The 24,719-nt window shown below is 48.0% G+C and overlaps 8 non-coding genes across 8 annotated transcripts; all 8 read right to left on the bottom strand.

The window, feature by feature from the left end:
• Nucleotides 1-9,092: 9,092 nt before the first annotated feature.
• TRNAV-UAC (transfer RNA valine (anticodon UAC)) lies at nt 9,093-9,165 on the bottom strand. Its single transcript has one exon. It is a non-coding gene; the product is annotated as a tRNA-Val (tRNA).
• Nucleotides 9,166-16,117: 6,952 nt separating this feature from the next.
• TRNAV-UAC (transfer RNA valine (anticodon UAC)) lies at nt 16,118-16,190 on the bottom strand. The gene has a single exon. It is a non-coding gene; the product is annotated as a tRNA-Val (tRNA).
• A 444-nt stretch (nt 16,191-16,634) lies between these two features.
• TRNAP-UGG (transfer RNA proline (anticodon UGG)) lies at nt 16,635-16,706 on the bottom strand. The gene has a single exon. It is a non-coding gene; the product is annotated as a tRNA-Pro (tRNA).
• A 1,336-nt stretch (nt 16,707-18,042) lies between these two features.
• TRNAV-AAC (transfer RNA valine (anticodon AAC)) lies at nt 18,043-18,115 on the bottom strand. The gene has a single exon. It is a non-coding gene; the product is annotated as a tRNA-Val (tRNA).
• A 1,520-nt stretch (nt 18,116-19,635) lies between these two features.
• Nucleotides 19,636-19,708, bottom strand: TRNAV-UAC (transfer RNA valine (anticodon UAC)). Its single transcript has one exon. It is a non-coding gene; the product is annotated as a tRNA-Val (tRNA).
• A 444-nt stretch (nt 19,709-20,152) lies between these two features.
• On the bottom strand, nt 20,153-20,224 carry TRNAP-UGG (transfer RNA proline (anticodon UGG)). Its single transcript has one exon. It is a non-coding gene; the product is annotated as a tRNA-Pro (tRNA).
• Nucleotides 20,225-21,560: 1,336 nt separating this feature from the next.
• Nucleotides 21,561-21,633, bottom strand: TRNAV-AAC (transfer RNA valine (anticodon AAC)). Its single transcript has one exon. It is a non-coding gene; the product is annotated as a tRNA-Val (tRNA).
• Nucleotides 21,634-23,672: 2,039 nt separating this feature from the next.
• Nucleotides 23,673-23,744, bottom strand: TRNAP-UGG (transfer RNA proline (anticodon UGG)). Its single transcript has one exon. It is a non-coding gene; the product is annotated as a tRNA-Pro (tRNA).
• Between the last annotated feature and the right edge of the window lie 975 nt (nt 23,745-24,719).

The raw sequence follows: 24,719 nt of genomic DNA, 5'->3' as shown, positions 1-24,719 counted from the left end.
AGATAGTGGTGTGAGGAGCTGGCTGTGCAAGCAGAGCAAGATTTAAGGGAAGAAAACACACCTGTTAGGAGTGGGATTTGAACCCACGCCTCCATGAAGAAACCAGAAGGCTCAGTTTCACTGAAGATCAAGCTCTCTTGAGTCTGGCACCTTAGACCACTCGGCCATCCTGACAGCCAAAACATTATGCAGGTCTGACTCTTCAGTCTGCACTTGTTGATGCTGCCACTTGCAATGTTCCTATCAAAGTCACAGCTTTAAAGGCCCCACAATATAACATGGCCAAGAAAAAAAAAAAAAACAGAACAAGAAACAAGGCACATGCACGACCACCGAGGGATGCAGATAACTTTTTATCGTCCTGCAATAGTAAAGCACATTTTACACAGGTCACAAGTTTTTAAAGGTCATTTCTGTCTAAGTGTGCATTGAGAGAGACTGAGGTTTTAGTGAGCAAACACAAAAGCTACTGCTGCCCAGTGTCGAACCAGGGACCTTTTGCGTGTGAAGCAAATGTGATAACCACTACACTACAGAAACAAGCTTGCTGGCTTGACTGAAGGAGCACAGTTCCCCTCATATGTTTGCCCGATTTCCTCTATACTTGATCAGCAGTTGCTCAGAATGCGAGGGGTAAGTGTGAAAATTGCAGCGGTGTCAGCCAGCATGCATACACTCAGACGTCCTGAAAAGTCACAGCTGCGTGCAGAGACAGACAAATATCTGATGCCTAAATGCCAGGAACGCAAGCCTGTGAAATCATCACACAGGGCGCACTGAGAGCAAGCAGGAAGGAAGCCAAGGCATTGTAATCCATTTTTCGCCTGAGGCAAAAAATATGTTTTGCGCAACAATGCTTTGAGTGGAATGAGAAATGTTGAGGGGTTGTGTATTTTGAGCAAGATTTGATTGTTTTCCGCTAAAATGGACTCGTCAAGGATTTGAACACAGGACCTCTCGCACCCAAAGCGAGAATCATACCCCTAGACCAACGAGCCTGGGCACCGAAGCACTACGGCTCCCACCCTGCTCCGAGGGTTGGTGGCAGAGAGTGGGAGACTACATCCCAAAGCAAGAAACGCCACATGGTGCTCTCTTCTGCAGTATGACTAGAGTCATTTGCATGGTCGTCATCGAACATGACATAAAATGCCTCTATCCTTTAGACATTTTGTCCCAGATTACAAGAAAATGACTGAACGCGACGCTGTGCCAAATTTGCAAGCCCCAAGCTCCGTCATTTTCAAAATGCAGGGAAGCGCCGTATTTAGTAGAATACAGCGCACCCCTGTGCTTCCCCCTGCGCCAGCTCTAAATTAGCTGCTGAGCGCCAACGCAGCCGTTCTTGCACCATGGTACAAGGATGACTGCGTTGAGGGGGAAATTGTTTTTGTGCAGGACGGGACACCTTCCTTTCCAAAAGAAAAATCTTCAATGGTGATTTGCTCTTACTTCTATGTGTGCTGCAGAATGCAGCACACATAGAAAGAGACAAAACGAGGAGAAATTAAAACATTTCTCCTCAGTGCGCCACTCTAACGATACCCCTGGGATGGCGTTGGATTTTGGCGCTGACGCAGATTTACGACAACTCCTAAATCTGGAGCAGCATCAAAATGCTATGGTGTTGCTGTGGCACACTCACAGCAACACCCATTGCACGCCCCTTCCAGGGAAAGCGCTGCGTGCTAAGGTGCCGTATTTACAAGGTGGTGTTAAGCCACAAAAAGTGGCTGAACGCCATCTTGTAAATACCGCGCAGTGCATAGTGCCACCGGGGCGTCACTAAAAGTGATGCTCCGTTGGCGATTGGGCCTTGTAAGTCTGGCACCTTATTTGCTCAAGGTGTGTGTTCTTGGTGAGGGCAGGAAAGCTATTTTCGCTCTCATACCTTCCTTCCTTGGCTGGCTTGAATGCGGTAGGCTCAGGCTTCAATGCAAAGGTCAAACAGTGAGCAACTGACTGACGTAAGCTGGCGCAACTCCTCTTAGTGAGCTGTGACAGATGCCCCAGGAGGGTAGTACCTCACGATGGTGAGGGATAGACACAGTCTCTTTTATCTCAGCTTGCCTGTCAGCTGAGTCAGGAAATGCAAATACTGGGAAAAAGCCCAGCGACTTGCTGTTTTTGCTTGGCTTCGAACCAGGGACCTTTACAAACAGACACACTTGCCGGCTTGCTTCATGGGGCTATGCATTGTACTGGAACCACCACACTATGGAAACAGACACACCTGCTTGCTTTATGTGGCTCTGCATTGGACTGGGATGCAAGGACTGAGGGCCAATGTTCATGACGCTCAAAGCTGAGCCTTCCGGAACACGATCTCTTGCCTTGGAAGAAAGGAACTGGCATCACTTTCATTCCAAGAGGTGATTTCAGAACTGGACCCGAAATTACCATGGAGAAGCACTGTGCATTTAATGTTCCTATGAGCACTGCTGCTCCAGCACAGAAAAGCAGTTGCAAAGAAATCTCGCATACCTTCATGATGCTGAACCGTCTCAACGCAGGTATAAAGCATGTATTGCATTGCAACATGACAACTTACAAGAGTGAAAAGCAGAAATACTCCTGTTTAAAACACAGACTGAACCTATAAAGGTAAGGGTTTGTCTGGGATTTGAACCAAAGTCCTCTCACACCCGAAGCGAGAATCATACCCCTATACCAACTAGACTGCTGCTGCGGAGGCATTTGAAACATCTTCTGAAGCGTCTTTCAGAAAAGCAGGGCCATTCGGAGGCTCTCTCTCTAAGCGTGCCATAGCAATTGATGTTTTCTGTCAAGGATTTTTTGTTTGTCTCTAGCAAGGAAAGAGGTAGTCAAGATGCCCTGTGCCAGTGAGCTGAACTAGGGCACTGATGTGAAAAGCAGACCCTTTCTGGTAGTTGTAACCCTCTGCAAGTCCTGGACCCTTGCACCTTAGACTTCCAGACCAGAAGCACTGAAGGGCCTGCTAGCTCTTGAGCCAGAGAAGCATGCCTCTTGGATTCAAGCACACTTGCTCGCTCAGCGCTCGATCAGGCGAGATTTATAGTAGTGGCTCATAGGCCTGAAACACTCACCTGGGAGACGCGGGGTGGCTGATTTCCCGGAATGGCCCTTGATGGGGAAATCACCTCCTTTACCCCGCCTCATTTCAGAATTGTGTGCAAGTCGCAAGACAGTGTTCAGGGGTTCATGGGTACTGCCTAATACCAGCTGCCTCTCTGTCTTCTTCATGTAAATTGCAAGTCACGAAGAGGCACCATTGACAATATGCTCCGCCCACCTAACAAAGAAACCCAGTTTGAGCTTGTCTGCCTGTGTTGTTGCAGCGGCAGTGTCTTCTTTGCCCAAAAGGTGGCAGGAGAGACTCACTTCAAACGATAGAATCAACTGCTTAAGTAGAAACCAGCATGGTAGTTACTGTCATAAAGTGCAGCTCTAACAGAAGGTGTGCCTGAGATGCCCCTTCCAGTAATACACAGAATTTTGATTGAGGGCCCAGCCGATGGGTTGGTGGATTTCTCCTCACATGCCACAGCAGCTTCCAAAGATAGTGGTGTGAGGAGCTGGCTGTGCAAGCAGAGCAAGATTTAAGGGAAGAAAACACACCTGTTAGGAGTGGGATTTGAACCCATGCCTCCATGAAGAGACCAGAAGGCTCAGCTTCATTGAAGATCAAGCTCTCGTGAGTCTGGCACCTTAGACCACTCGGCCATCCTGACAGCCAAAACATTGTGCAGGTCTGACTCTTCAGTCTGCACTTGTTGATGCTGCCGCTTGCAATGTTCCTATCAAAGTCACAGCTTTAAAGGCCCCACAATATAACATGGCCAAGAAAAAAAAAAAAAACAGAACAAGAAACAAGGCACATGCACGACCACCGAGGGATGCAGATAACTTTTTATCGTCCTGCAATAGTAAAGCACATTTTACACAGGTCACAAGTTTTTAAAGGTCATTTCTGTCTAAGTGTGCATTGAGAGAGACTGAGGTTTTAGTGAGCAAACACAAAAGCTACTGCTGCCCAGTGTCGAACTGGGGACCTTTTGCGTGTGAGGCAAATGTGATAACCACTACACTACAGAAACAAGCTTGCTGGCTTGACTGAAGTAGCACAGTTCCCCTCATATGTTTGCCTGATTTCCTCTATACTTGATCAGCAGTTGCTCAGAATGCGAGGGGTAAGTGTGAAAATTGCAGCGGTGTCAGCCAGCATGCATACACTCAGACGTCCTGAAAAGTCACAGCTGCGGGCAGAGACAGACAAATATCTGATGCCTAAATGCCAGGAACGCAAGCCTGTGAAATCATCACACAGGGCGCACTGAGAGCAAGCAGGAAGGAAGCCAAGGCATTGTAATCCATTTTTCGGCTGAGGCAAAAAATATGTTTTGCGCAACAATGCTTCGAGTGGAATGAGAAATGTTGAGGGGTTGTGTATTTTGAGCAGGATTTGATTGTTTTCCGCTAAAATGGACTCGTCCGGGATTTGAACACGGGACCTCTCGCACCCGAAGCGAGAATCAAACCCCTAGACCAACGAGCCTGGGCACAGAAGCGCTACGGATCCCACCCTGCTCCGAGGGTTGGTGGCAGAGAGTGGGAGACTACATCCCAAAGCAAGAAACGCCACATGGTGCTCTCTTCTGCAGTATGACTAGAGTCATTTGCATGGTCGTCATCGAACATGACATAAAATGCATCTATCCTTTAGACATTTTGTCCCAGATTGACAAGAAAATGAGTGAGCGCGACGCTGTGCCAAATTTGCAAGCCCCACGCTCCGTCATTTTCAAAATGCAGGGAAGCGCCGTATTTAGTAGAATACAGCGCACCCCTGTGCTTCCCCCTGCGCCAGCTCTAAATTAGCTGCTGAGCGCCAACGCAGCCGTTCTTGCACCATGGTACAAGGATGACTGCGTTGAGGGGGAAATGCTGGCCAAAAGAAAAATCTTCAATGGTGATTTGCTCTTACTTCTATGTGTGCTGCAGAATGCAGCACACATAGAAAGAGAAAAAACGAGGAGAAATGAAAACATTTCTCCTCAGTGCGCTACTCTAACGATACCCCTGGGATGGCGTTGGATTTTGGCGCTGACGCAGATTTACGACAACTCCTAAATCTGGAGCAGCATAAAAATGCTATGGTGTTGCTGTGGCACACTCACAGCAACACCCATTGCACGCCCCTTCCAGGGAAAGCGCTGCGTGCTAAGGTGCCGTATTTACAAGGTGGTGTTAAGCCACAAAAAGTGGCTGAACGCCATCTTGTAAATACCGCGCAGTGCATAGTGCCACCGGGGCGTCACTAAAAGTGATGCTCCGTTGGCGATTGGGCCTTGTAAGTCTGGCACCTTATTTGCTCAAGGTGTGTGTTCTTGGTGAGGGCATGAAAGCTCTTTTCGCTCTCATACCTTCCTTCCTTGGCTGGCTTGAATGCGGTAGGCTCAGGCTTCAATGCAAAGGTCAAACAGTGAGCAACTGACTGACGTAAGCTGGCGCAACTCCTCTTGGTGAGCTGTGACAGATGCCCCAGGAGCGTAGTACCTCACGATGGTGAGGGATAGACACAGTCTCTTTTATCTCAGCTTGGCTGTCAGCTGAGTCAGGAAATGCAAATACTGGGAAAAAGCCCAGCGACTTGCTGTTTTTGCTTGGCTTCGAACCAGGGACCTTTCGCATGTGAGGTGCGCATGATAACCACTACACTACACAAACAGACACACTTGCCGGCTTGCTTCATGTGGCTATGCATTGTACTGGAACCACCACACTATGGAAACAGACACACCTGCTTGCTTTATGTGGCTCTGCATTGGACTGGGATGCAAGGACTGAGGGCCAATGTTCATGACGCTCAAAGCTGAGCCTTCCGGAACACGATCTCTTGCCTTGGAAGAAAGGAACTGGCATCACTTTCATTCCAAGAGGTGATTTCAGAACTGGACCCGAAATTACCATGGAGAAGCACTGTGCATTTAATGTTCCTATGAGCACTGCTGCTCCAGCACAGAAAAGCAGTTGCAAAGAAATCTCGCATACCTTCATGATGCTGAACCGTCTCAACGCAGGTATAAAGCATGTATTGCATTGCAACATGACAACTTACAAGAGTGAAAAGCAGAAATACTCCTGTTTAAAACACAGACTGAACCTATAAAGGTAAGGGTTTGTCTGGGATTTGAACCAAGGTCCTCTCACACCCGAAGCGAGAATCGTACCCCTATACCAACTAGACTGCTGCTGCAGAGGCATTTGAAACATCTTCTGAAGCGTCTTTCAGAAAAGCAGGGCCATTTGGAGGCTCTCTCTCTAAGCGTGCCATAGCAATTGATGTTTTCTGTCAAGGATTTTTTGTTTGTCTCTAGCAAGGAAAGAGGTAGTCAAGATGCCCTGTGCCAGTGAGCTGAACTAGGGCACTGATTTGAAAAGCAGACCCTTTCTGGTAGTTGTAACCCTCTGCAAGTCCTGGACCCTTGCACCTTAGACTTCCAGACCAGAAGCACTGAAGGGCCTGCTAGCTCTTGAGCCAGAGAAGCATGCCTCTTGGATTCAAGCACACTTGCTCGCTCGATCAGGCGAGATTTATACTAGTGGCTCATAGGCCTGAAACACTCACCTGGGAGACGCGGGGTGGCTGATTTCCCGGAATGGCCCTTGATGGGGAAATCACATCCTTTCCCCCGCCTCATTTCAGAATTATGTGCAAGTCGCAAGACAGTGTTCAGGGGTTCATGGGTACTGCCTACTCCCAGCTGCCTCTCTGTCTTCTTCATGTAAATTGCAAGTCACGAGGAGGCACCATTGACAATATGCTCCGCCCACCTAACCAAGAAACCCAGTTTGAGCTTGTCTGCCTGTGTTGTTGCAGGGGCAGTGTCTTCTTTACCCAAAAGGTGGCAGGAGAGACTCACTTCAAACAATAGAATCAACTGCTTAAGTAGAAACCAGCATGGTAGTTACTTTCATAAAGTGCAGCTCTAACAGAAGGCGTGACTGAGATGCCCCTTCCAGAAATACATGGAATGCTGATTGAGGGCCCAGCCGGAGGGTTGGTGGATTTCTTTTCATATGCTACAGCAGCTTGCAAAGATAGTGTTGTGGGGAGCTGGCTGTGCAAGCAGAGGAAGATTTAAGGGCAGAAAATATACCTATCAGAAGTGGGATTTGAACCCACAACTACATGAGCAAACCAGGATGCTTAGCTTAACTGAAGATCAAGCTCTCTTGAGTCTGCCGCCTTAGACCACTCGGCCATTCTGACAGCTGAGCCTGTGTTTAGGTCTGACTCCTCAGTCTGCACTTGTCGATGCTGCCGCTTGCAATGTTGCTATCAAGGTGACAGGTTTAAAGGCCCCACAATATAACATGGCCAAGAAAAAAAAAAGAAAAAAACAGAATAAGAAACCACGCACGTGCACGACTACGCAAAGATGCAGATAACTTTTTAACGGCCTTCAATAGTAATACAAGTTTTACACAGGTCACAAGTTTTTAAAGGCCATCCCTGAGTGAGACTAAGCTTTTAGGGAGCAAACACAAAAGCAGACACTGCCCATTGTTTCTGCCCAGTCTCGAACCGGGGACCTTTCGTGTGTTAGGCGAACGTGATAACCACTACACTACAGAAACAAGCATGAGGGCTTGATTGAAGAAGCAAAATTCCCCTCATATGTTTGCCCGAATGCCTCTATACTTGATCAGCAGTTGCTCGCAAAGCGAGGAGTAAGTGTGAAAATTGCAGCGTTGTCAGCCAGCAAGCGTACACTCAGATGTACTGAAAAGTCACAGCTGCGGGTAGAGACAAATATCTGATGCCTAAATGCCTGAAACCAGAGCCAGTGAAAGCATCACACAGAGCACACTGAAAGCAAGCAGGAAGGAAGCCAAGGCATGCTGATCCTTTTTTTCTCCTGAGGCTAAAAATATTTTGCACAACAATGCTTTGAGTGGAATGAGGAATCTTCAAGCTTTGTGTATTTTGAGTAAAATTTGTGTGTTTTCTGCTAAAAAGGGTGTGTTGGGGATTTGGACCCGGACACCAACGAGAGAGTGGGCGAATACATAGCAAGGCAAGAAAATGCACATGGTTCTCTCTTCTGCATTATGACTAGAGTCATTTCCATGGTCGTCATCGAACATGACATAAAAAGCCTCTATCCTTTAGACCTTTTGGCCCATAATTACAAGAGGATGACTGAGTGAGACGCTCTGCCAAATTTGGCAGCCTCGCACTCAGTCATTTTCAAAATGCAGGGAAGCGCCTTATTTAGTAGAATACAGCGCACCCCTGTGCTTCCCTCTGCTCCAGCTCTTAATTAGCTGCTGAGCGCCAACGCAGCCATCCTTGCGCCATGGTACAAGGATGGCTGCGTTGAGGGGGAAATTGTTTTTGTTCAGGAAGGCACACCTTCCTGCACAACAAAAATCTTCAGTGGCGATATGTTCGTGCAGCACACATAGAAAGAGCAAAAATGAGGAGAAATGAAAAAATTTCTGCTCGTTTCTCCACTATAATGACACCTATTGTATGGCGCTTGGATTTTGGCGCTGCCACAGATTTACAAAAACTCGTAAAACTGGAGCAGCATAAAAATGCTATGGTGTTGCAGTGGCCCACCCAGAGCAACACCCATTGCACGCCCCTTCCAGGGAAAGGGCTGCGTGTGAAGGGGCCGTATTTACAAGGTGGTGTTAAGCCACAAAACGTGGTTGAACGGCGTCTTGTAAATACGGCACAGTACATAGTGCCACCGGGGCGTCACTAAAGATGATGTGCCGGTGGCGATAGGGCCTTGTAAGTCTGGCCCTTTCTTTGCTCAAGGTGTATGTTCTTGGTGAAGGTAGGAAAGCCATTTTCGCTCTCATACCTTACTTCCTTGGCCGGCTTGACCACAGTAGGCCCAGGCTTCAATGGAAAGGTCAAAAAGGGAGCAACTGACTGCCGTAAGGTGTATCGTCTTCGCTTGGTGAGTTGAGACCGATGCCCTTGGAGCGTAGTACCTCACGATGGTGAGGGATAGACACAGCCTCTTTAATTTCAATTTACCTGTCAGGTGAGGTGGTAAATGCAAATAATATGATAAAGCACAGCAACTTTCTGTTTCTGCCTGGCCTCGAACCAAGGACCTTTCGCGTGTAAGGCGAACGTGATAACCACTACACTACAGAAACAGACATGCTTGATTACTTGCTTCATGTGGCTATGCATTGGACTGGAACCACTACACTGGAAACAGACACACCTGCTTTCTTTATGTGGCTATGCTTTGGACTGGAATGCAAGGACTAAGGGACAATATTCATGACGCTCAAAGCTGAGCCTTTCTGACAGGATCTCTTCCTTTGGAAGAAAGGAACTGGGATCACTTTCATTCCAAGAGGAGATTTCAAAACCAGCCCTGCAATTACTTTGGAGAAGCACTGTGCATTTCATGTTCCAACGAGAAGTGCTGCTCCAACACAGAAAAGCAGTTAGAAAAAAATCCCGCACTCCTTCATCATGCCGAACTGCCTCGACACCAGTAGAAAGCATGCAATGCATTCCACCATGGCATCTTACAAGAGTGGAAAGCAGAAATACTCCTGTTTAAAAACAGATTGAACCTATGAAGGCACGGGCTCGTCCGGGATTTGAACCCGAGACCGCTCACACCCAAAGCGAGAATCATACCCCTAGACCAACGAGCCTGCTGCTGCAAAAGACTTTCAAACATCTTCTGAAGTGTCTTTGAGAAAAAGCAGGGCCACTTGGAGACTCTCCTTCTAAGCGTGCCATAGCAATTGATGTTTTGTGCCAAGGGTTTTTTTTTGCCTCTAGCAAGGCAAGAGGAAGTCAAGAAGCCCTCTGCTAGCAAGCTGATCTGTGGCGCTGATGAGAAAAGCAGACCCTTTCTGGTAGTTGTACGCCTCCGCAGGACCTGGGCCCTTGCACCGTAGACTTCCAGACCAGAAGCACTGAAGGGCCTGCCATCTCTTACGCCTGAGCCAGAGGAGCACGCCTCTTGTATTCAAGCACACTTGCTCGCTCAGTGCTCGATCAGGCGAGATTTATATGAGTGCCTCACAGGCCTGAAACACTCAACTGGGAGTCGCGGGGTGGCTGAATTCCCAGAATGGCCTTCGATAGGAAAATCACCTCCTTTCCTCACGACTCATTTCAGAATTGGGTGAAAATCGCAAGACAGTGTTCAGGGGTGCATGGGTACTGTCTACTCCCAGCTGCCTCTCTGTCTTCTTCATGTTAATTTCAAGTCACAAGGAGGGACCATTGCCATTCTGCTCCGCCCACCTAACCAGGAAACCCAGGTTGAGCTTGTCTGCCTGTTGTTGTTGCAGGGGCAGTGCCTTCTCTGCCCAAAAGTGGCAGGAGAGCCTCACATCAAACGATGGAATCAACTGCTTAAGTAGAAACCAGCATGGTAGTTACAGTGATAAGGTGCAGCTCTAACAGAAGGCGTGACTGAGATGCCCCTTCCAGAAATACATGGAATGCTGATTGAGGGCCCAGCCGGAGGGTTGGTGGATTTCTTTTCATATGCTACAGCAGCTTGCAAAGATAGTGTTGTGGGGAGCTGTCTGTGCAAGCAGAGGAAGATTTAAGGGCAGAAAATAGACCTATCAGAAGTGGGATTTGAACAAACAACTACATGAGCAAACCAGGATGCTTAGCTTAACTGAAGATCAAGCTCTCTTGAGTCTGCCGCCTTAGACCACTCGGCCATCCTGACAGCTGAGTCTGTGTTTAGGTCTGACTCCTCAGTCTGCACTTGTCGATGCTGCCGCTTGCAATGTTCCTATCAAGGTGACAGGTTTAAAGGCCCCACAATGTAACATGGCCAAGAAAAAAAAAAGTAAAAAACAGAATAAGAAACCAGGCACATGCACGACTATGCAAAGATGCAGATAACTTTTTAACGGCCTGCAATAGTAATACAAGTTTTACACAGGTCACAAGTTTTTAAAGGCCATCCCTGAGTGAGACTAAGCTTTTAGGGAGCAAACACTGCCCATTGTTTCTGCCCGGTCTCGAACCGGGGACCTTTCATGTGTTAGGCGAACGTGATAACCACTACACTACAGAAACAAGCATGAGGGCTTGACTGAAGGAGCAAAATTCCCCTCATATGTTTGCCCGATTGCCTCTATACTTGATCAGCAGTTGCTCGCAAAGCGAGGAGTAAGTGTGAAAATTGCAGCGTTGTCAGCCAGCAAGCGTACACTCAGATGTACTGAAAAGTCACAGCTGCGGGTAGAGACAAATATCTGATGCCTAAATGCCTGAAACCAGAGCCTGTGAAAGCATCACACAGAGCACACTGAAAGCAAGCAGGAAGGAAGCCAAGGCATGGTGATCCTTTTTTTCTCCAGAGGCTAAAAATATTTTGCACAACAATGCTTTGAGTGGAATGAGGAATCTTCAAGCTTTGTGTATTTTGAGTAAAATTTGTGTGTTTTCTGCTAAAAAGGGTGTGTTGGGGATTTGGACCCGGACACCAAAGAGCGAGGGCACAGAAGCACCACTGCTCAGACCCTGCTCCTAAGGTTGAGGGCAGAGAGTGGGCGAATACATCGCAAGGCAAGAAAATGCACATGGTTCTCTCTTCTGCAATATGACTAGAGTCATTTCCATGGTCGTCATCGAACATGACATAAAAAGCCTCTATCCTTTAGACCTTTTGGCCCATAATTACAAGAGGATGACTGAGTGAGACGCTCTGCCAAATTTGGCAGCCTCGCACTCAGTCATTTTCAAAATGCAGGGAAGCGCCGTATTTAGTAGAATACAGCGCACCCCTGTGCTTCCCTCTCCGCCAGCTCTAAATTAGCTGCCGAGCGCCAACGCAGCCATCCTTGCGCCATGGTACAAGGATGGCTGCGTTGAGGGGGAAATTGTTTTTGTTCAGGAAGGCACACCTTCCTGCACAACAAAAATCTTCAGTGGCGATATGTTTGTGCAGCACACATAGAAAGAGCAAAAATGAGGAGAAATGAAAACATTTCTGCTCGTTTCTCCACTATAACGACACCCATTGTATGGCGCTTGGATTTTGGCGCTGCCACAGATTTACAAAAACTCGTAAAACTGGAGCAGCATCAAAATGCTATGGTGTTGCAGTGGCCCACCCAGAGCAACACCCATTGCACGCCCCTTCCAGGGAAAGGGCTGCGTGTGAAGGGGCCGTATTTACAAGGTGGTGTTAAGCCACAAAATGTGGTTGAACGGCGTCTTGTAAATACGGCACAGTACATAGTGCCACCGGGGCGTCACTAAAGATGATGTGCCGTTGGCGATAGGGCCTTGTAAGTCTGGCCCTTTCTTTGCTCAAGGTGTATGTTCTTGGTGAAGGTAGGAAAGCCATTTTCGCTCTCATACCTTCCTTCCTTGGCTGGCTTGACCACAGTAGGCCCAGGCTTCAATGGAAAGGTCAAAAAGGGAGCAACTGACTGCCGTAAGGTGTATCGTCTTCTCTTGGTGAGTTGAGACCGATGCCCTTGGAGCGTAGTACCTCACGATGGTGAGGGATAGACACAGCCTCTTTAATTTCAATTTACCTGTCAGGTGAGTTGGTAAATGCAAATAATGTGATAAAGCATAGCAACTTGCTGTTTCTGCCCAGCCTCGAACCAGGGACCTTTCACGTGTAAGGCGAATGTGATAACCACTACACTACAGAAACAGAAATGCTTGCTTTTTTGCTTTATGTGGCTATGCATTGGACTGGAACCACTACACTGGAAACAGACACAACTGCTTTCTTTATGTGGCTATGCTTTGGACTGGAATGCAAGGACTAAGAGACAATATTCATGACGCTCAAAGCTGAGCCTTTCTGACAGGATCTCTTCCTTTGGAAGAAAGGAACTGGGATCACTTTTATTCCAAGAGGTGATTTCAAAACTAGCCCTGCAATTACTTTGGAGAAGCACTGTGCATTTCATATTCCAACGAGAAGTGCTGCTCCAACACAAAAAAGCAGTTAGAAAGAAATCCCGCACTCCTTCATCATGCCGAACTGCCTCGACACCAGTAGAAAGCATGCAATGCATTCCACCATGGCATCTTACAAGAGTGGAAAGCAGAAATACTCCTGTTTAAAAACAGATCGAACCTATGAAGGCACGGGCTCGTCCGGGATTTGAACCCGGGACCTCTCACACTCAAAGCGACAATCATAACCCTTGATCAACGAGCCTGCTGCTGCAAAAGACTTTCAAACATCTTCTGAAGTGTCTTTGAGAAAAAGCAGGGCCACTTGGAGACTCTCCTTCTAAGCGTGCCATAGCAATTGATGTTTTGTGCCAAGCGTTTTTTTTTTGCCTCTAGCAAGGCAAGAGGTAGTCAAGAAGCCCTCTGCTAGCAATCTGAACTGTGGCGCTGATGAGAAAAGCAGACCCTTTCTGGTAGTTGTACGCCTCCGCAGGACCTGGGCCCTTGCACCGTAGACTTCCAGACCAGAAGCACTGAAGGGCCTGCCATCTCTTGCGCCTGAGCCAGAGGAGCATGCCTCTTGTATTCAAGCACACTTGCTCGCTCAGTGCTCGATCAGGCGAGATTTATATGAGTGCCTCACAGGCCTGAAACACTCACCTGGGAGACGCGGGGTGGCTGAATTCCCAGAATGGCCTTCGATAGGAAAATCACCTCCTTTCCTCCCGACTCATATCAGAATTGGGTGAAAATCGCAAGACAGTGTTCAGGGGTGCATGGGTACTGCCTACTCCCAGCTGCCTCTCTGTCTTCTTCATGTTAATTTCAAGTCACAAGGAGGGACCATTGCCATTCTGCTCCGCCCACCTAACCAGGAAACCCAGGTTGAGCTTGTCTGCCTGTTGTTGTTGCAGGGGCAGTGCCTTCTCTGCCCAAAAGTGGCAGGAGAGCCTCACTTCAAACGATGGAATCAACTGCTTAAGTAGAAACCAGCATGGTAGTTACAGTGATAAGGTGCAGCTCTAACAGAAGGCGTGACTGAGATGCCCCTTCCAGAAATACATGGAATGCTGATTGAGGGCCCAGACGGAGGGTTGGTGGATTTCTTTTCATATGCTACAGCAGCTTGCAAAGATAGTGTTGTGGGGAGCTGGCTGTGCAAGCAGAGGAAAATTTAAGGGCAGAAAATAGACCTATCAGAAGTGGGATTTGAACCCACAACTACATGAGCAAACCAGGATGCTTAGCTTAACTGAAGATCAAGCTCTCTTGAGTCTGCCGCCTTAGACCACTCAGCAATCCTGACAGCTGAGTCTGTGTTTAGGTCTGACTCCTCAGTCTGCACTTGTCGATGCTGCCGCTTGCAATGTTGCTATCAAGGTGACAGGTTTAAAGGCCCCACAATATAACATGGGCAAGAAAAAAAAAAGTAAAAAACAGAATAAGAAACCAGGCACATGCACGACTACGCAAAGATGCAGATAACTTTTTACTGGCCTGCAATAGTAATACAAGTTTTACACAGGTCACAAGTTTTTAAAGGGCATCCTTGAGTGAGACTAAGCTTTTAGGGAGCAAACACAAAAGCAGACACTGCCCATTGTTTCTGCCCGGTCTCTAGCTGGGGACCTTTCGCATGGTAGGCGAACTTGATAACCACTACACTACAGAAACAAGCATGAAGGCTTGACTGAAGGAGAAAAATTCCCCTCATATGTTTGCCCGATTGCCTCTATACTTGATTAGCAGTTGCTCGCAAAGCGAGGAGTAAGTGTGAAAATTGCAGCGTTGTCAGCCAGCAAGCGTACACTCAGATGTACTGAAAAGTCACAGCTGCGGGTAGAGACAAATATCTGATGCCTAAATGCCTGAAACCAGAGCCTGTGAAAGCATCACACAGAGCACACTGAAAGCAAGCAGGAAGGAAGCCAAGGCATGGTGATCCTTTTTTTCTCCTGAGGCAAAAAATATTTTGCACAACAATGCTTTGAGTGGAATGAGGAATCTTCAAGCTTTGTGTATTTTGTGTAAAATTTGTGTGTTTTCTGCTAAAAAGGGTGTGTTGGGGATTTGGACCCGGACACCAACGAGCGAGGGCACAGAAGCACCACTGCTCAGATCCTGCTCCTAGGGTTGAGGGCAGAGAGTGGGCGAATACATCGCAAGGCAAGAAAATGCACATGGTTCTCTCTTCTGCAATATGACTAGAGTCATTTCCATGGTCGTCATCGAACATGACATAAAAAGCCTCTATCCATTAGACCTTTTGGCCCATAATTACAAGAGGATGACTGATTGAGACGCTGTGCCAAATTTGGCAGCCTCGCACTCAGTCATTTTCAAAATGGAGGGAAGCGCCGTATTTAGTAGAATACAGGGCACCCCTGTGCTTCTCTCTGCGGCAGCTCTAAATTAGCTGCTGAGCGCCAACGCAGCCATCCTTGCGCCATGGTACAAGGATGGCTGCGTTGAGGGGGAAATTGTTTTTGTTCAGGAAGGCACACCTTCCTGCACAACAGAAATCTTCAGTGGCGATATGTTCGTGCAGCACACATAGAAAGAGCAAAAATGAGGAGAAATGAAAACATTTCTGCTCGTTTCTCCACTATAACGACACCCATTGTATGGCGCTTGGATTTTGGCGCTGCCACAGATTTACAAAAACTCGTAAAACTGGAGCAGCATCAAAATGCTATGGTGTTGCAGTGGCCCACCCAGAGCAACGCCCATTGCACGCCCCTTCCAGGGAAAGGGCTGCGTGTGAAGGGGCCGTATTTACAAGGTGGTGTTAAGCCACAAAACGTGGTTGAACGGCGTCTTGTAAATACGGCACAGTACATAGTGCCACCGGGGCGTCACTAAAGATGATGTGCCGGTGGCGATAGGGCCTTGTAAGTCTGGCCCTTTCTTTGCTCAAGGTGTATGTTCTTGGTGAAGGTAGGAAAGCCATTTTCGCTCTCATACCTTCCTTCCTTGGCTGGCTTGACCACAGTAGGCCCAGGCTTCAATGGAAAGGTCAAAAAGGGAGCAACTGACTGCCGTAAGGTGTATCGTCTTCTCTTGGTGAGTTGAGACCGATGCCCTTGGAGCGTAGTACCTCACGATGGTGAGGGATAGACACAGCCTCTTTAATTTCAATTTACCTGTCAGGTGAGGTGGTAAATGCAAATAATGTGATAAAGCACAGCAACTTGCTGTTTCTGCCTTGCCTCGAACCAGGGACCTTTCGCGTGTAAGGCGAACGTGATAACCACTACACTACAGAAACAGACATGCCTGCTTAGTTGTTTCATGTGGCTATGCATTGGACTGGAACCACTGTACTGGAAACAGACACACCTGCTTTCTTTATGTGGCTATGCTTTGGACTGGAATGCAAGGACTAAGGGACAATATTCATGACGCTCAAAGCTGAGCCTTTCTGACAGGATCTCTTCCTTTGGAAGAAAGGAACTGGGATCACTTTCATTCCAAGAGGTGATTTCAAAACCAGCCCTGCAATTACTTTGGAGAAGCACTGTGCATTTCATGTTCCAACGAGAAGTGCTGCTCCAACACAAAAAAGCAGTTAGAAAGAAACCCCGCACTCCTTCATCATGCCGAACTGCCTCGACACCAGTAGAAAGCATGCAATGCATTCCACCATGGCATCTTACAAGAGTGGAAAGCAGAAATACTCCTGTTTAAAAACAGATCGAACCTATGAAGGCACGGGCTCGTCCGGGATTTGAACCCGGGACCTCTCACACCCAAAGCGAGAATCATACCCCTAGACCAACGAGCCTGCTGCTGCAAAAGCCTTTCAAACATCTTCTGAAGTGTCTTTGAGAAAAAGCAGGGCCACTTGGAGACTCTCCTTCAAAGCGTGCCATAGCAATTGATGTTTTGTGCCAAGGGTTTTTTTTTTGCCTCTAGCAAGGCAAGAGGTAGTCAAGAAGCCCTCTGCTAGCAAGCTGAACTGTGGCGCTGATGAGAAAAGCAGACCCATTCTGGTAGTTGTACGCCTCCGCAGGACCTGGGCCCTTGCACCGTAGACTTCCAGACCAGAAGCACTGAAGGGCCGGCCATCTCTTGCGCCTGAGCCAGAGGAGCACGCCTCTTGTATTCAAGCACACTTGCTCGCTCAGTGCTCGATCAGGCGAGATTTATATGAGTGCTTCACAGGCCTGAAACACTCACCTGGGAGACGCGGGGTGGCTGAATTCCCAGAATGGCCTTCGATAGGAAAATCACCTCCTTTCCTCCCGACTCATATCAGAATTGGGTGAAAATCGCAAGACAGTGTTCAGGGGTGCATGGGTACTGCCTACTCCCAGCTGCCTCTCTGTCTTCTTCATGTTAATTTCAAGTCACAAGGAGGGACCATTGCCATTCTGCTCCGCCCACCTAACCAGGAAACCCAGGTTGAGCTTGTCTGCCTGTTGTTGTTGCAGGGGCAGTGCCTTCTCTGCCCTAAAGTGGCAGGAGAGCCTCACTTCAAACGATGGAATCAACTGCTTAAGTCGAAACCAGCATGGTAGTTACAGTTATAAGGTGCAGCTCTAACAGAAGGCGTGACTGAGATGCCCCTTCCAGAAATACATGGAATGCTGATTGAGGGCCCAGCCGGAGGGTTGGTGGATTTCTTTTCATATGCTACAGCAGCTTGCAAAGATAGTGTTGTGGGGAGCTGGCTGTGCAAGCAGAGGAAGATTTAAGGGCAGAAAATAGACCTATCAGAAGTGGGATTTGAACCCACAACTACATGAGCAAACCAGGATGCTTAGCTTAACTGAAGATCAAGCTCTCTTGAGGCTGCCGCCTTAGACCACTCGGCCATCCTGACAGCTGAGTCTGTGTTTAGGTCTGACTCCTCAGTCTGCACTTGTCGATGCTGCCGCTTGCAATGTTCCTATCAAGGTGACAGGTTTAAAGGCCCCACAATATAACATGGCCAAGAAAAAAAAAAGTAAAAAACAGAATAAGAAACCAGGCACATGCACGACTACGCAAAGATACAGATAACTTTTTACCGGCCTGCAATAGTAATACAAGTTTTACACAAGTCACAAGTTTGTATAGGCCATCCCTGAGTGAGACTAAGCTTTTAGGGAGCAAACACAAAAGTAGACACTGCCCATTGTTTCTGCCCGGTCTTGAACCGGGGACCTTTCGCGTGTTAGGCAAACGTGATAACCACTACACTACAGAAGCAAGCATGAGGGCTTACTGAAGGAGCAAAATTCCCCTCATATGTTTGCCCGATTGCCTCTATACTTGATCAGCAGTTGCTCGCAAAGCGAGGAGTAAGTGTGAAAATTGCAGCGTTGTCAGCCAGCAAGCGTACACTCAGATGTACTGAAAAGTCACAGCTGCGGGTAGAGACAAATATCTGATGCCTAAATGCCTGAAACCAGAGCCTGTGAAAGCATCACACAGAGCACACTGAAAGCAAGCAGGAAGGAAGCCAAGGCATGGTGATCCTTTTTTTCTCCTGAGGCTAAAAATATTTTGCACAACAATGCTTTGAGTGGAATGAGGAATCTTCAAGCTTTGTGTATTTTGAGTAAAATTTGTGTGTTTTCTGCTAAAAAGGGTGTGTTGGGGATTTGGACCCGGACACCAACGAGCGAGGGCACAGAAGCACCACTGCTCAGACCCTGCTCCTAGGGTTGAGGGCAGAGAGTGGGCGAATACATCGCAAGGCAAGAAAATGCACATGGTTCTCTCTTCTGCAATATGACTAGAGTCATTTCCATGGTCGTCATCGAACATGACATAAAAAGCCTCTATCCTTTAGACCTTTTGGCCCATAATTACAAGAGGATGACTGAGTGAGACGCTCTGCCAAATTTGGCAGCCTCGCACTCAGTCATTTTCAAAATGCAGGGAAGCGCCGTATTTAGTAGAATACAGCGCACCCCTGTGCTTCCATCTGCGCCAGCTCTAAATTAGCTGCCGAGCGCCAACGCAGCCATCCTTGCGCCATGGTACAAGGATGGCTGCGTTGAGGGGGAAATTGTTTTTGTTCAGGAAGGCACACCTTCCTGCACAACAGAAATCTTCAGTGGCGATATGTTCGTGCAGCACACATAGAAAGAGCAAAAATGAGGAGAAATGAAAACATTTCTGCTCGTTTCTCCACTATAACGACACCCATTGTATGGCGCTTGGATTTTGGCGCTGCCACAGATTTACAAAAACTCGTAAAACTGGAGCAGCATCAAAATGCTATGGTGTTGCAGTGGCCCACCCAGAGCAACGCCCATTGCACGCCCCTTCCAGGGAAAGGGCTGCGTGTGAAGGGGCCGTATTTACAAGGTGGTGTTAAGCCACAAAACGTGGTTGAACGGCGTCTTCTAAATACGGCACAGTACATAGTGCCACCGGGGCGTCACTAAAGATGATGTGCCGGTGGCAATAGGGCCTTGTAAGTCTGGCCCTTTCTTTGCTCAAGGTGTATGTTCTTGGTGAAGGTAGGAAAGCCATTTTCGCTCTCATACCTTCCTTCCTTGGCTGGCTTGACCACAGTAGGCCCAGGCTTCAATGGAAAGGTCAAAAAGGGAGCAACTGACTGCCGTAAGGTGTATCGTCTTCTCTTGGTGAGTTGAGACCGATGCCCTTGGAGCGTAGTACCTCACGATGGTGAGGGATAGACACAGCCTCTCTAATTTCAATTTACCTGTCAGGTGAGGTGGTAAATGCAAATAATGTGATAAAACACAGCAACTTGCTGTTTCTGCCTGGCCTCGAACCAGGGACCTTTCGCGTGTAAGGCGAAAGTGATAACCACTACACTACAGAAACAGACATGCCTGCTTACTTGCTTCATGTGGCTATGCATTGGACTGGAACCACTGCACTGGAAACAGACACACCTGCTTTCTTTATGTGGCTATGCTTTGGACTGGAATGCAAGGACTAAGGGACAATATTCATGACGCTCAAAGCTGAGCCTTTCTGACAGGATCTCTTCCTTTGGAAGAAAGGAACTGGGATCACTTTCATTCCAAGAGGTGATTTCAAAACCAGCCCTGCAATTACTTTGGAGAAGCACTGTGCATTTCATGTTCCAACGAGAAGTGCTGCTCCAACACAAAAAAGCAGTTAGAAAGAAACCCCGCACTCCTTCATCATGCCGAACTGCCTCGACACCAGTAGAAAGCATGCAATGCATTCCACCATGGCATCTTACAAGAGTGGAAAGCAGAAATACTCCTGTTTAAAAACAGATCGAACCTATGAAGGCACGGGCTCGTCCGGGATTTGAACCCGGGACCTCTCACACCCAAAGCGAGAATCATACCCCTAGACCAACGAGCCTGCTGCTGCAAAAGCCTTTCAAACATCTTCTGAAGTGTCTTTGAGAAAAAGCAGGGCCACTTGGAGACTCTCCTTCTAAGCGTGCCATAGCAATTGATGTTTTGTGCCAAGGGTTTTTTTTTTGCCTCTAGCAAGGCAAGAGGTAGTCAAGAAGCCCTCTGCTAGCAAGCTGAACTGTGGCGCTGATGAGAAAAGCAGACCCTTTCTGGTAGTTGTACGCCTCCGCAGGACCTGGGCCCTTGCACCGTAGACTTCCAGACCAGAAGCACTGAAGGGCCTGCCATCTCTTGCGCCTGAGCCAGAGGAGCACGCCTCTTGTATTCAAGCACACTTGCTCGCTCAGTGCTCGATCAGGCGAGATTTATATGAGTGCCTCACAGGCCTGAAACACTCACCTGGGAGACGCGGGGTGGCTGAATTCCCAGAATGGCCTTCGATAGGAAAATCACCTCCTTTCCTCCCGACTCATTTCAGAATTGGGTGAAAATCGCAAGACAGTGTTCAGGCGTGCATGTGTACTGCCTACTCCCAGCTGCCTCTCTGTCTTCTTCATGTTAATTTCAAGTCACAAGGAGGGACCATTGCCATTCTGCTCCGCCCACCTAACCAGGAAACCCAGGTTGAGCTTGTCTGCCTGTTGTTGTTGCAGGGGCAGTGCCTTCTCTGCCCAAAAGTGGCAGGAGAGCCTCACTTCAAACGATGGAATCAACTGCTTAAGTAGAAACCAGCATGGTAGTTACAGTGATAAGGTGCAGCTCTAACAGAAGGCGTGACTGAGATGCCCCTTCCAGAAATACATGGAATGCTGATTGAGGGCCCAGCCGGAGGGTTGGTGGATTTCTTTTCATATGCTACAGCAGCTTGCAAAGATAGTGTTGTGGGGAGCTGGCTGTGCAAGCAGAGGAAGATTTAAGGGCAGAAAATAGACCTATCAGAAGTGGGATTTGAACCCACAACTACATGAGCAAACCAGGATGCTTAGCTTAACTGAAGATCAAGCTCTCTTGAGGCTGCCGCCTTAGACCACTCGGCCATCCTGACAGCTGAGTCTGTGTTTAGGTCTGACTCCTCAGTCTGCACTTGTCGATGCTGCCGCTTGCAATGTTCCTATCAAGGTGACAGGTTTAAAGGCCCCACAATATAACATGGCCAAGAAAAAAAAAAGTAAAAAACAGAATAAGAAACCAGGCACATGCACGACTACGCAAAGATGCAGATAACTTTTTCCCGGCCTGCAATAGTAATACAAGTCTTACACAGGTCACAAGTTTTTAAAGGCCATCCCTGAGTGAGACTAAGCTTTTAGGGAGCAAACACAAAAGCAGACACTGCCCATTGTTTCTGCCCGGTCTCGAACCGGGGACCTTTCGCGTGTTAGGCGAACGTGATAACCACTACACTACAGAAACAAGCATGAGGGCTTGACTGAAGGAGCAAAATTCCCCTCATATGTTTGCCCGATTGCCTCTATACTTGATCAGCAGTTGCTCGCAAAGCGAGGAGTAAGTGTGAAAATTGCAGCGTTGTCAGCCAGCAAGCTTACACTCAGATGTACTGAAAAGTCACAGCTGTGGGTAGAGACAAATATCTGATGCCTAAATGCCTGAAACCAGAGCCTGTGAAAGGATCACACAGAGCACACTGAAAGCAAGCAGGAAGGAAGCCAAGGCATGGTGATCCTTTTTTTCTCCTGAGGCTAAAAATATTTTGCACAACAATGCTTTGAGTGGAATGAGGAATCTTCAAGCTTTGTGTATTTTGAGTAAAATTTGTGTGTTTTCTGCTAAAAAAGGGTGTGTTGGGGATTTGGACCCGGACACCAACGAGCGAGGGCACAGAAGCACCACTGCTCAGACCCTGCTCCTAGGGTTGAGGGCAGAGAGTGGGCGAATACATCGCAAGGCAAGAAAATGCACATGGTTCTCTCTTCTGCAATATGACTAGAGTCATTTCCATGGTCGTCATCGAACATGACATAAAAAGCCTCTATCCTTTAGACCTTTTGGCCCATAATTACAAGAGGATGACTGAGTGAGACGCTCTGCCAAATTTGACAGCCTCGCACTCAGTCATTTTCAAAATGCAGGGAAGCGCCGTATTTAGTAGAATACAGCGCACCCCTGTGCTTCCCTCTGCGCCAGCTCTAAATTAGCTGCCGAGCGCCAACGCAGCCATCCTTGCGCCATGGTACAAGGATGGCTGCGTTGAGGGGGAAATTGTTTTTGTTCAGGAAGGCACACCTTCCTGCACAACAGAAATCTTCAGTGGCGATATGTTCGTGCAGCACACATAGAAAGAGCAAAAATGAGGAGAAATGAAAACATTTCTGCTCGTTTCTCCACTATAACGACACCCATTGTATGGCGCTTGGATTTTGGCGCTGCCACAGATTTACAAAAACTCGTAAAACTGGAGCAGCATCAAAATGCTATGGTGTTGCAGTGGCCCACCCAGAGCAACGCCCATTGCACGCCCCTTCCAGGGAAAGGGCTGCGTGTGAAGGGGACGTATTTACAAGGTGGTGTTAAGCCACAAAACGAGGTTGAACGGCGTCTTGTAAATACGGCACAGTACATAGTGCCACCGGGGCGTCACTAAAGATGATGTGCCGGTGGCGATAGGGCCTTGTAAGTCTGGCCCTTTCTTTGCTCAAGGTGTATGTTCTTGGTGAAGGTAGGAAAGCCATTTTCGCTCTCATACCTTCCTTCCTTCGCTGGCTTGGCCACAGTAGGCCCAGGCTTCAATGGAAAGGTCAAAAAGGGAGCAACTGACTGCCGTAAGGTGTATCGTCTTCTCTTGGTGAGTTGAGACCGATGCCCTTGGAGCGTAGTACCTCACGATGATGAGGGATAGACACAGCCTCTTTCATTTCAATTTACCTGTCAGGTGAGGTGGCAAATGCAAATAATGTGATAAAGCACAGCAACTTGCTGTTTCTGCCTGGCCTCGAACCAGGGACTTTTCGCGTGTAAGGCGAAAGTGATAACCACTACATTACAGAAACAGAAATGCCTGCTTACTTGCTTCATGTGGCTATGCATTGGACTGGAACCACTGCACTGGAAACAGACACACCTGCTTTCTTTATGTGGCTATGCTTTGGACTGGAATGCAAGGACTAAGGGACAATATTCATGACGCTCAAAGCTGAGCCTTTCTGACAGGATCTCTTCCTTTGGAAGAAAGGAACTGGGATCACTTTCATTCCAAGAGGTGATTTCAAAACCAGCCCTGCAATTACTTTGGAGAAGCACTGTGCATTTCATGTTCCAACGAGAAGTGCTGCTCCAACACAAAAAAGCAGTTAGAAAGAAACCCCGCACTCCTTCATCATGCAGAACTGCCTCGACACCAGTAGAAAGCATGCAATGCATTCCACCATGGCATCTTACAAGAGTGGAAAGCAGAAATACTCCTGTTTAAAAACAGATCGAACCTATGAAGGCACGGGCTCGTCCGGGATTTGAACCCGGGACCTCTCACACCCAAAGCGAGAATCATACCCCTAGACCAACAAGCCTGCTGCTGCAAAAGCCTTTCAAACATCTTCTGAAGTGTCTTTGAGAAAAAGCAGGGCCACTTGGAGACTCTCCTTCTAAGCGTGCCATAGCAATTGATGTTTTGTGCCAAGGGTTTTTTTTTTGCCTCTAGCAAGGCAAGAGGTAGTCAAGAAGCCCTCTGCTAGCAAGCTGAACTGTGGCGCTGATGAGAAAAGCAGACCCTTTCTGGTAGTTGTACGCCTCCGGAGGACCTGGGCCCTTGCACCGTAGACTTCCAGACCAGAAGCACTGAAGGGCCTGCCATCTCTTGCGCCTGAGCCAGAGGAGCACGCCTCTTGTATTCAAGCACACTTGCTCGCTCAGTGCTCGATCAGGCGAGATTTATATGAGTGCCTCACAGGCCTGAAACACTCACCTGGGAGACGCGGGGTGGCTGAATTCCCTGAATGGCCTTCGATATGAAAATCACCTCCTTTCCTCCCGACTCATTTCAGAATTGGGTGAAAATCGCAAGACAGTGTTCAGGGGTGCATGGGTACTGCCTACTCCCAGCTGCCTCTGTCTTCTTCATGTTAATTTCAAGTCACAAGGAGGGACCATTGCCATTCTGCTCCGCCCACCTAACCAGAAAACCCAGGTTGAGCTTGTCTGCCTGTTGTTGTTGCAGGGGCAGTGCCTTCTCTGCCCAAAAGTGGCAGGAGAGCCTCACTTCAAACGATGGAATCAACTGCTTAAGTAGAAACCAGCATGGTAGTTACAGTGATAAGGTGCAGCTCTAACAGAAGGCGTGACTGAGATGCCCCTTCCAGAAATACATGGAATGCTGATTGAGGGCCCAGCCGGAGGGTTGGTGGATTTCTTTTCATATGCTACAGCAGCTTGCAAAGATAGTGTTGTGGGGAGCTGGCTGTGCAAGCAGAGGAAGATTTAAGGGCAGAAAATAGACCTATCAGAAGTGGGATTTGAACCCACAACTACATGAGCAAACCAGGATG

This window comes from Pleurodeles waltl, unplaced genomic scaffold (genome assembly GCF_031143425.1).
Source record: "Pleurodeles waltl isolate 20211129_DDA unplaced genomic scaffold, aPleWal1.hap1.20221129 scaffold_91, whole genome shotgun sequence".
In the NCBI taxonomy this organism is placed as follows: domain Eukaryota; kingdom Metazoa; phylum Chordata; class Amphibia; order Caudata; family Salamandridae; genus Pleurodeles; species Pleurodeles waltl.
Note: the sequence above shows the minus strand (reverse complement) of the source record. Positions and strands in the feature narration are given on the sequence as shown.